The following is a 9,977-nucleotide window of genomic DNA, read 5'->3' on the forward strand; positions in this document are numbered from 1 at the left end:
AAAAAAAAAACCCTGCAGACAAATCTTTAACTCTTTGTAGTAGGGATGTTTGTTGCAGTGGTATCTTAACCAATGAATCAAAATTAATATCATTATAAAGGACACAGATATCGTGTTTCTTCTGATATAACAATTTGGTATGAAAGCATTGCTTATGCAGAATTTCTGCCAAAACGCATAACCTGAATCTAATAAGGAGACAACAAAAAATAAAAAATAAAAAAAATAAACTATGAGACTTCTTATATGACATCAGCCTGTATTTCTTTAATGATTTCTAAGACGTGAAATACTAAGTCAATCTGGTGAACTGCTCCCGATTAAAGGATACTAAAGAGATCCTGGATTGCATCTGGTGCTGGGGAAAAATTGTTATAAAGGACATTACTAAAACAATTGAAATTGAAATCTACAGCGTAGATTAGAGAATAGTATTAAATCCATGTTAAATTTTCTGAATTTAAAACTTGTTTCTAGGAATAAACACTAAAGTATTGGAGTTAAAGGACATGTTGTATTCAGCTACTCTTGTGCAATTCAGAAAAATATATGTGAATATCTATAGAAAGAATGATAAAGCAATGTTGTAAAGTGTTAACTTGGAACCTGGCTAAAGAATATTCAGAAGCTTCTTGTACTGTTCTTACAATTTTTCTGTGAGTTTGAAATTATTTTGGAAAAAAATAGTTCAAAAAAAGAAGCATAGAAAATTGTGTTTTGTACCACCTTCTAAGGAAATACTTTTTATTGTACCATTGCAAGTGGTTAACTTTAATACTGACTGGATGAAGAGAAGTATGAACTTTTCAAAATCATCAGGAAAAAAATGCCTCTCCTGTAATACAGGTGGTTTAAAACAATGGATTTAAACATGATCCTTTATTCTCTTCCCAGCTTAGTGCTGTTTCCTATAAAATGGGATTGGGCATAGTTCATCTATCAGTTATGCTGAGGTATTCTTTTGTAAATTTCCACATGTATAATATTATTTTGTGAAATAATTTGAAAGGTATGTTAAAAATTATATATCTAGAAATCTCTCTACTTGCAATTTAAAAAGCAAAAGATATTTTCTTAGAAAACCTTGAAAATATAGAAAAATATATAAAAAGGAAAGGAAAAATTATTGTGATAAGCTAATGAAGGAGAAAAGAGTTAAAAGGTTTTGAGCTTTCTTAGATGAAGAATCAAAATCATTTAAAAAAAAGTGGAAAACAAGAGTAGATTAAAATGTTGATTTATTGATGAAAATAAACCCACTGCAATCCCAAAATAGTAAATTTGCATTGGAATTCACTAAATTTTCTTTCCAGAAAGTGATGTCTCTTATAAAGAATGAAAAACAATTTGCTGATATTCAGTCTCATTAGGTAGATAAATCAATAACTACATAAAGCCTGAGTAGCTTGTTGGCACAAACTTGTATGACCTTATTTTCACTTAAATGTATCAAGATTTGTCCTGGCATTTAAAAAGAAACACTTTTAAGCTGTCAACCAAAAAATCTATACAAACAAGTGAATAATTGAATTATTCACTTTTTATGCATATAGTGTTAGAAGGATGGGGAGAAAAGAAAAAAGAGGGAAGGGAATAGATTAGAATGTTCCAGGGAGCCTTGAAAGCTGAAGAAGACTATGACTGAGAAATAAACCACAGCACTATGTAAAGATCTAAAATGTGCCTCATCTTAAATCAGGCCGCCAGCCAGTTGTGGATTTAAGTGTAGGACAGCTAGGCCACTTTCTCGTGAACTCCTTTACTGTCAGAATTTCTCCCTCGTGTTCAGGCTTTTACTGCCATAGGGAGAATTGGAGGGGGACAGGCCTTCCCTCCCAGGGCCTCCTAAGTGGTACATCTGTCATGGATCATGTTATAGAACAGGAATGTTTGTTTTTGCTCCTATTCATTTCAACTGGCAGGCAGTTATTATTAGAATGAAAAATTAAGCCATTATGCTGTAGAAGTCTCGCTGGCTCTATCAAATTTATGGCATTAATACAGCAAAATTATCTTTTATAGCTGATAAAAACAGCTGTACGTAGGCTGCTGGCCTGTTCATATACGGGAAGAAACACAAAATGGCAGCCATCGTGGGATACCCCATGCCAAGATGGAGGCATCAGTGGCCATTGCTGTTGGAGCAGCACATGGACACAGATGTCATAAGCAATGGTGCTGTATTCTGAGAGAGAGTTTTATTTTTATTAGCCTTCCTATAGGAAGGAAACAAAATTCTACCTTCAAGTTTTCTAAAAATAACTCTACACTCCTTAAGTAGCATTATTATTTATAGTCTTGCCTTTTTTCTGATATTTAGTGAATGTTTCTATTAACATTTCCGAGATAAAAATATTCATGTAGCAATTACAGCTCTTCAGAAACCAATGAATTTCAACTATGGCCACTTCCTATTTATAAACCACTCTTCCAATATCTTTAGGAGCTGCTCATCTCTTGTAAAAGATTTGAATCATAAAAAATGCAAAGCACAATAAGTACTGATGTGGTGCTTTTCATTCCAAGAGCATTGTAGTGATAACTCATTCAGGCCACCTCTGTAAAGGTCACATTAATGGCGGTACCCATTAGACCAGAACAGTATCGCATCCCTGGGGTGGTGGGGGGAAGGTTAGGTCTCCAGGGCATGCTTGACTGAACCAGCACATTAACACCTGGGCATTTTTCAAACCAAATTCTTGACTATTTTCTTACCATGTGTAGTAATATCTAAAACGTCAAAAGAGTAACATTTTAATCCTATCTTAAAGACTTATATTAAAAGTGTCATAGATTCTTCTAATACTCGTGTGTTTCTACATAAATACATATATATAAATATATATATATATATATACACACACACACACACATATATGAATGATGATTTTTATTTGTTTTTATTTGTTGATTTTGGGGGATGTTTTCTTTCTAGGATCCATAAGAATGATTTTATTTTAACATAGCTTTCCTTGTTTGATAGAAACTTGCTTAGCTTTTAGAGAGAGAATCTAATTTCTAATTTTGTCAAGGTGGTGTATATTAATGGCAAATTTTGACCTTACTATTGATGTTATAATTAAAGGGTAGATACATGAATACAATTACTAAGACTAGATCCTGATGTAATATCTAACTGGTCTACCCTTTTTTCTTCTTAAAGATGTAGTAGGTTTGTCTAAAAATAACTTTCCTTGCATTGGAACCAAATCATTTTCTGAGTGCAAAAAAAGAGAAAACTAACTTTCTTGAGGTGCAGATTCATGGGGAAGTGGGGAAGTTGTTTTGCCTTTTTTTCTTCAAAGATGAAGTTACCAGAGGAAATGAAGCAAATGGCCTGGTATTAGTGGTGATGAAAAGATCTTTTAATAAAAGTAATAGGTATCAGTTATGAAAGTTTCTTATGTGGCATGCTCCATTCTTCACATTCCATACATACTGATTTATTTCATGGCCATTTCACAGACAAGGAAACTAAGGCATTTGTTAAATGAATTGCTTGAGGTCACACAAATATTAAGTGACCAATCAAAATTCAGATGCAAGCAGCCTGGCTCCAGAGACCTCATCCCTACACACCATGTGAAGCTGCTTTCCCACCACAAAGGAATGGAGTGACCAGGTAGCAGTTTGAGGTCTTAGTCAGCAAAAGAGGCTGGTCTCTTGAAGAGGCCTTGTCCAGCAGGCTTTACCTTTGTTTCTCCCGCCCCTGCTCTGCCTTCTTCATCAAATCTTGGGCAGGTGTGGCTCTGTGGTACTAAAGGAGCTTTTCTGTGGTGGCTTTTATTTCTGTTGGAGCACATTATACCTTAGATTAGTAGTGACTTTTCCTTCCCGAGGGAATTGTCTGATTTAACACTTTATTGGATTAATTTTTCCATGGCCTAATTTCACTCCCTATGAATTTGCAAACCCCATAGTAAATGTTAAAGTGCTAAGGTCAGTAAATGAAAAAAAAAATGATAATGTCAAAAGCATTCTTTTTATCAGAAATTATTAAGTTTATGATTCCTTTCGACATTGTAAAAGGATCTGTGGTAAACACTTTATAGAATACTGTAAATTAGATGTTTACAATCCAAGATTATAAGGATAGTTTTTTTTTTCTTAATTATACATTTAAATTCTGGTTTATGCCACTTTCTGTTTACCTAACTTTAGACAAATTAACTTTTCTATGCCTCAGTTTTATTATCTGTGAAAAGAGGATAAGAACTTCACAGAGCTGTTGTAAGGATTAAGTGAGAAAGGTAATATGAGAACAAGATAGGTGCTAGGTAAATATTAATTCTTTTCCCTTGGATAACTGTTAAATAGTTATGTATGAATAGACGGAACATAGGTATGAAAGAAGAAAAATGTTAAATGTAGACATACATTCTCAGGGATTTCATATTATTTTGTATACAGGGTAAACATTGTGACTGCTGACAAGAGTTATGTTTAAAATTTGAGCTGAACATTCCATCACAGAATTGATTCGGCTTATGAATTGCAAACAACTTCTCCATTCAGTTTGGAAAAACATTATGGAATAATTAGAAATTGGGGAATTTTTGTGACTGCTGGAATTTTTACTTAGCCTATAAAATTTCAATTAAGTGTTATAATTTGGGTTTTAGAAAGTTGATATTTATAAAACATAACATTACTCATAAAAACATAATTATTTTACTTCAAATGAGGCATATTATTAAACCTAACTTTTTCATTGAGTATTGATTATGAATGACAAAAATATGTCTCAACAAGGTATTTATATAAAATGAGAACAGCATATTCACACATGATGATAGTAATAAACAATAGATCTATTAATTTGTTTTTAAGTAAAACTTAGAAGCAGTTAAAATGAAAAGTGGCATAACTGTATTTAACTAACATTGTATGTGCTCCTGAAAGGTGGTTATGCTGAAAACTATGGAAATATACGATCTGGAATGGACATGGTTTCTGTTTTCTTTTTATTTATTTAGAGGTATATATATACATACATACATATATATATATATATATATATATACACACACACACACACAAGACACATTAATCCATTAAATTTGAGGACACAGTATAAAAAAAATACCTCAACGAATTCATGTGGCAATGCTGTTCATATTCATAACACCATTTTGCTGTTTTCCTAGTAATAAAGAAGGAGACTTAGGGCTGTTGGACGGATATATATTAGGGGGTCCCACCTCCCCACCTCATTCATACACCACCAGGGTGAACAGAAGGAAGCAAAGGAAGGGCAGGACCCACAGCAGTTTCATAATCTTGAATGCAAGAGGGGAGAAGGAAGGGAAGGGAGGGAGAAAGGAGAAAATAGAAAATACAAATCCTATAATACACACAACATCGTGGGGACGGTATAGGAATGGGTCAAACATGAAGCTGAGGCATAGGGTGGGCTACTGGGGGTGGGGAGCACAGAAACCCCCCACATTCTTTTTTCCTTGGTGCTGTTTCCATAGCTTCCAGGCTGAGAAGCCTCTCAGAAGATAGGACAGGGAGAAGAGGGTCAGGGCCTCAGTTGGCCCCCAGCTGTAGCTGTTGCAGGCAGACTTGTTGGTCTGGGGCTTCTGTGGGATGGAGCTGGTCTGGCTACATTGCTCACTGCCCATCTGGCCAACCTGCTGCAGGTGATGGTGAAGGATCTGAGAGTACAGCTGCTGATGTGGGGTCAGAATGTGCATAAAGGGGTCAGGTGGGTAGGCAGCAGCTGTAGCTGGATTGATGGTGTCTCCACTTCCTAGGGCTGAAGAAATGTTGTAGGAAGCAGCAGAAGTATTGGAATGAAAATCTTGTTTTTCAAAGGACTGCTGGGTTTTGGAGCACACAGAACCTGAGATATCTGGCTTGTCCATGTATTGGAGGTAATGAAACACCACTGTTGTATCTATGAGACCCATATCCACTTGGCTGTTGGAAAGCAGGGAGACAATGCGTTCACACTGACATTCACACCATGCTGCTTGGAAGAGGTAGGAGCCACAGGGAACACAGTAGGCCCAAACTGGAAGGTGCTAGGGAGACCTGGGACTCCTGTATAGTATGGCAGGCTGGTCTAACTGCAGCCAGGAGGCAGCACTGGGTTCAGGAACGTCTGCTGCAAGGTGTTGTGAGTCTGCATTTGGTCCTGCTGAGGTTGGGCCAAGGTTCTGCCCGGGTCTGGGGAAGAGGCATCCCCATGACTGAACTTCGTGAAGTCACCAGAATAAGGGTTCCTGGCCAGGCTGCCATCCCTCCCAGTCAGTAGAGTAGTGGGTGTGGGAAATGGGATGCTGTAGTAATCCAATGGAAATCTTTTCTGAAGCATCTGCAAGTCATCATAACCATATACTTGTTGTGGGGAGGCATGGAACAGCCCTGGAGCCATAATATACAGATTAGACAACAACAGTGGAACCCCAGGAATGAGGCTGGGAGGAGCTTTTCCTAAAGTCGTAGCAACTGAGCTTCGAGTTGAGGCTGTGATAGTGGAGTTGCTGCCTAGGCTGAGGCCCAGGCTGCTGCCACTATTGAGACTGGAGGAGACACTGACCACTAGGGGAGGTGCACATGTGGTAAAAAAGTGCTGGAGGAAGAATGGAGATTCGCTTCACCCTCTATACTTGTGTGCAAAAGAGTGGATGTTGAAGTGTGCCCAGAAGATGTTGATGATGAAAGGGTATTCTGCTGCGTAGGCAATGTGCTGCTGTGTTGTGCGGTGTTAGTATTTGGAATCTCCTCACTGTGGCTCAGGCCACCCAAGGAGGATGAGTGCTGATTGACTGTCATCAGTAACGAAACTACAGATACTGTTTGAGATGGGGGATGCTGGAAGTGGAAAGTGAATCAGATTTCACTGCAGAGCCTGTAGCACCTTCAACCTGTGGTCTATAACTGCGTGGACTGCACAGAACTGAAGCCATTCTTTGCCTGAGTCAGGTCCTTTTGGGGTGATGAATAGGTGGAGCTGGGGCACCGCCAAGTCTGTGTGGATCTCTGTTCATAAAGAGAACCCTGAGCATTATTTTGGGAAGTATAGGTTGTCGACTGAATTGGGATGCCCTGATAACCAGACTCCTGACTCTGGCTAGATGAAACTGTAGATGAAGATCCACTGGTTGTGCTGGTATACAGGCTACTTGGAGCCTGGCTTGAAGAGGTGCTCGTGGTGAGGGTGGACTCATAATCAGAAAGGACAGAGTCTGACCCAAACTGCAATGTCCCAAACTGCAGGTTTAGCCCTGAGATATCTGCTGAGGCAGGCATCTCCACAGCCAGAGCAGGAATCTTAGAAGTCAAAGAGCCTTTTTTCTTCTACTGTTTCAGTTTCTGTTGAGCCAGGTGAGGGCTATAGGACTGGTTACCTGAAGATCCATGTGACATCTGTGGAGCCGACGTGGATTTGCTTGGTAGAAGAGAAGACGGAGATGGAGGTGCAGCTGTGGAGGTGGAGGTGCAGCTGTGGAGGTGGCCACTACAGATGACTTCTCCTGAAGGAACACCTCCATCGTGGTTGAAGATGGGGTAAAAGGCTGGCGCTTTGTCAAAGGGCTGTGCATTGCTTAAGTATGGGGGGCTTAAAACCTAGATGACCATTTGATAGGTGCAGAAAACTACCATGGCACAGGTACACCTACGTAACAAACCTGCATGTTCAGCGCATATATCTCAGAAAAATTACTTGGGTTCTTCAAATCATACTGCACCAGTGATGGGGATTGTGTCATCAAGCCCATGTCCCAAGAGGAGGTGATGGTGCTTAGAGATTGAGAATGCTGAGGAGTCAACTGAGCCAGAGCTTGAGCAGCTTTGAATTGCTCCAAGAACCGAGAGCCTGTAGTGCTGCAGCCTTTAGCTTCACTGACATCACCAAATCCTTTCCCAAACATGCTCACAATACGGTGATGAGAAAATGTGTTCCCTGAAGCAGGCTGTGATATGGCAGTCTGCTTTTAATTACTGAACACCAGAGGTGGGGCCACAGAAGGTGCTTGAGATGGATCTGAATTAGATGATTCATTCTCCATTGTAGTTGGTGTCTTCGCCAGCAGAATAGCAAGGTCAATTCTCTGACCAGCAGTGATTGTCAGATTCTCTGCAGGCAGAGGCACTGAAGATACATTAGAGGCAGTGAAGATCTTGGTCTCAGAAAGATCTTCATTCTAGTCTTTAGTCCCCCACTCCTCAGTTGCAGTCCTCCATGCATCAGGAGCAGCCTCAAATTTTGGGGGATAATTTGACCCCTCAACCCCAATGAAATCAAGTCTTGTCCCATTATCTGTTTCAAAGTGGCCAGTGTTGTTCCACCTATTGGCACTACTATTGCCATAGTTATCACCAGTATTGGCTGGCTCTGCATAATCAGCTGGGTTAAAGGTTCCCATTCCTTGAGCAGAAAACCTTCCTCCTCATATACCAGAGCCACAGTCCCTTCTGCTTCTTTCTGTTCCTCTTCCAGAAGGCCCTCCACTCTTGGTGTCATCCAATCTATTTTCCTGACCTCAAAACTCTCATCCATGGTTGGTTCCTCTCCCCTATCTTGGTGGCCCACCACATTGCTGACTATAGTCTCTGTCCTAGTCTCAGTTTTCTTTGCCTTCCTCATTGGATGCCATCTGGCCACCATCCTTCTGGCCTGAGACTCCCTTTTTCTTTCTGACCATCTCGCAGGAATGTGTGTCTGTGTTTCCTTCCAGAAGAACATTGATGGCTCTGTTGACCTCTCCATTGCAGTCATGCAAAGCAATCACACATTCATCCTGGTTCTTGCCTGTACTATCAATCACTCGTTTCACCTTCTCCTCAAAGTCAGCATCACTATGGTCCAAAATCTTCTGTGCAAGTTGAATTTGTTCTGCAGTGGCCTGTGGCCACTGATTGTGCTGTGTCTGGTTTTGGTTTTGAGATTGTTCCCAGTTTCCCCGGGCTTGGTTAGTGCCCACCAACATCATCATTTACAGTACACACAAATAACAGTATTTACAACGTAGAATACTGGCCCTACCACACTGCTGCTGCCACCACTGCACTCCCAACTTTACCTAAGTCTCCTCCACACTGACACCAGGGGTTTCTGTTTTTTAAGCAACTAATACATACATACATAGACATCACAGACATAGAGACTGCTTGTCAAGATAAATGGAAAATTAGGTCAATACTCAAAATAACAACAACAAATTCAAGAACTTAGATTTATATAAAAATAGGTTGGCAGATCTAGAGAATGGCAGAAAATTGTTGCAATCTATCCATCCGACAAAGGTGTAGTATCCAAAATCTTCAGGGAACTTAAATAAATTCCTGAGAAGAAAACAACCCCAACAAAAAGTGGGCAAAGGATATGAACAGACACTTCTCAGAAGAAAACATTTATGCGGCCAAACATGAATAAAAGCTCAACATCACTGGTCATTAGAGAAATGCAAATCAAAACGACAATGAGATACCATCTCACGCCAGTTAGAATGGCGATCATTAAAATGTCAGGAAACAACAGATGATGGAGAGGATGTGGAGAAATAGGAACGCTTTTACACTTTGGTGGGAGTGCAAATTAGTTCAACCATTGTGGAAGACAATGTGGCGATTCCTCAAGGATCTAGAACCAAAAATATCATTTGGCCCAGCAATCCCATTACTGGATATACACCCAAAGGATTATATATCAGTCTGCTATAAAGACACATGGAAATGTATGTTTATTGCAGCACTGTTCACAAGAGCAAAGACTTGGAACCAACCAAAAAGCCCATTAATGATAGATTGGATAAAGAAAATGTGGTACATATACACCATGGAATACTATGCAGGCATAAAAAAGAAAAGTTCCTGTTCTTTGCAGGGACATGGATGAAGCTGGAAACCATCATTCTCAGCAAACTAACACAAGAACAGAAAACCAAATATGAGTGAGCATTTTCTCACTCACAAGTGGGAGTTGAACAATGGGAACACACAAACCCAGGGAGGGGAATATAACC

The 9,977-nt window shown here is 39.5% G+C and overlaps 1 pseudogene; it reads right to left on the reverse strand.

Moving 5' to 3' along the window:
- Nucleotides 1–5,344: 5,344 nt before the first annotated feature.
- LOC116560518 lies at nucleotides 5,345–9,376 on the reverse strand (annotated as a pseudogene).
- Between the last annotated feature and the right edge of the window lie 601 nt (nucleotides 9,377–9,977).

Source organism: Sapajus apella, unplaced genomic scaffold, assembly GCF_009761245.1.
Source record: "Sapajus apella isolate SASKATOON/1434 unplaced genomic scaffold, GSC_monkey_1.0 scaffold26, whole genome shotgun sequence".
Classification (NCBI taxonomy): Eukaryota; Metazoa; Chordata; class Mammalia; order Primates; family Cebidae; genus Sapajus; species Sapajus apella.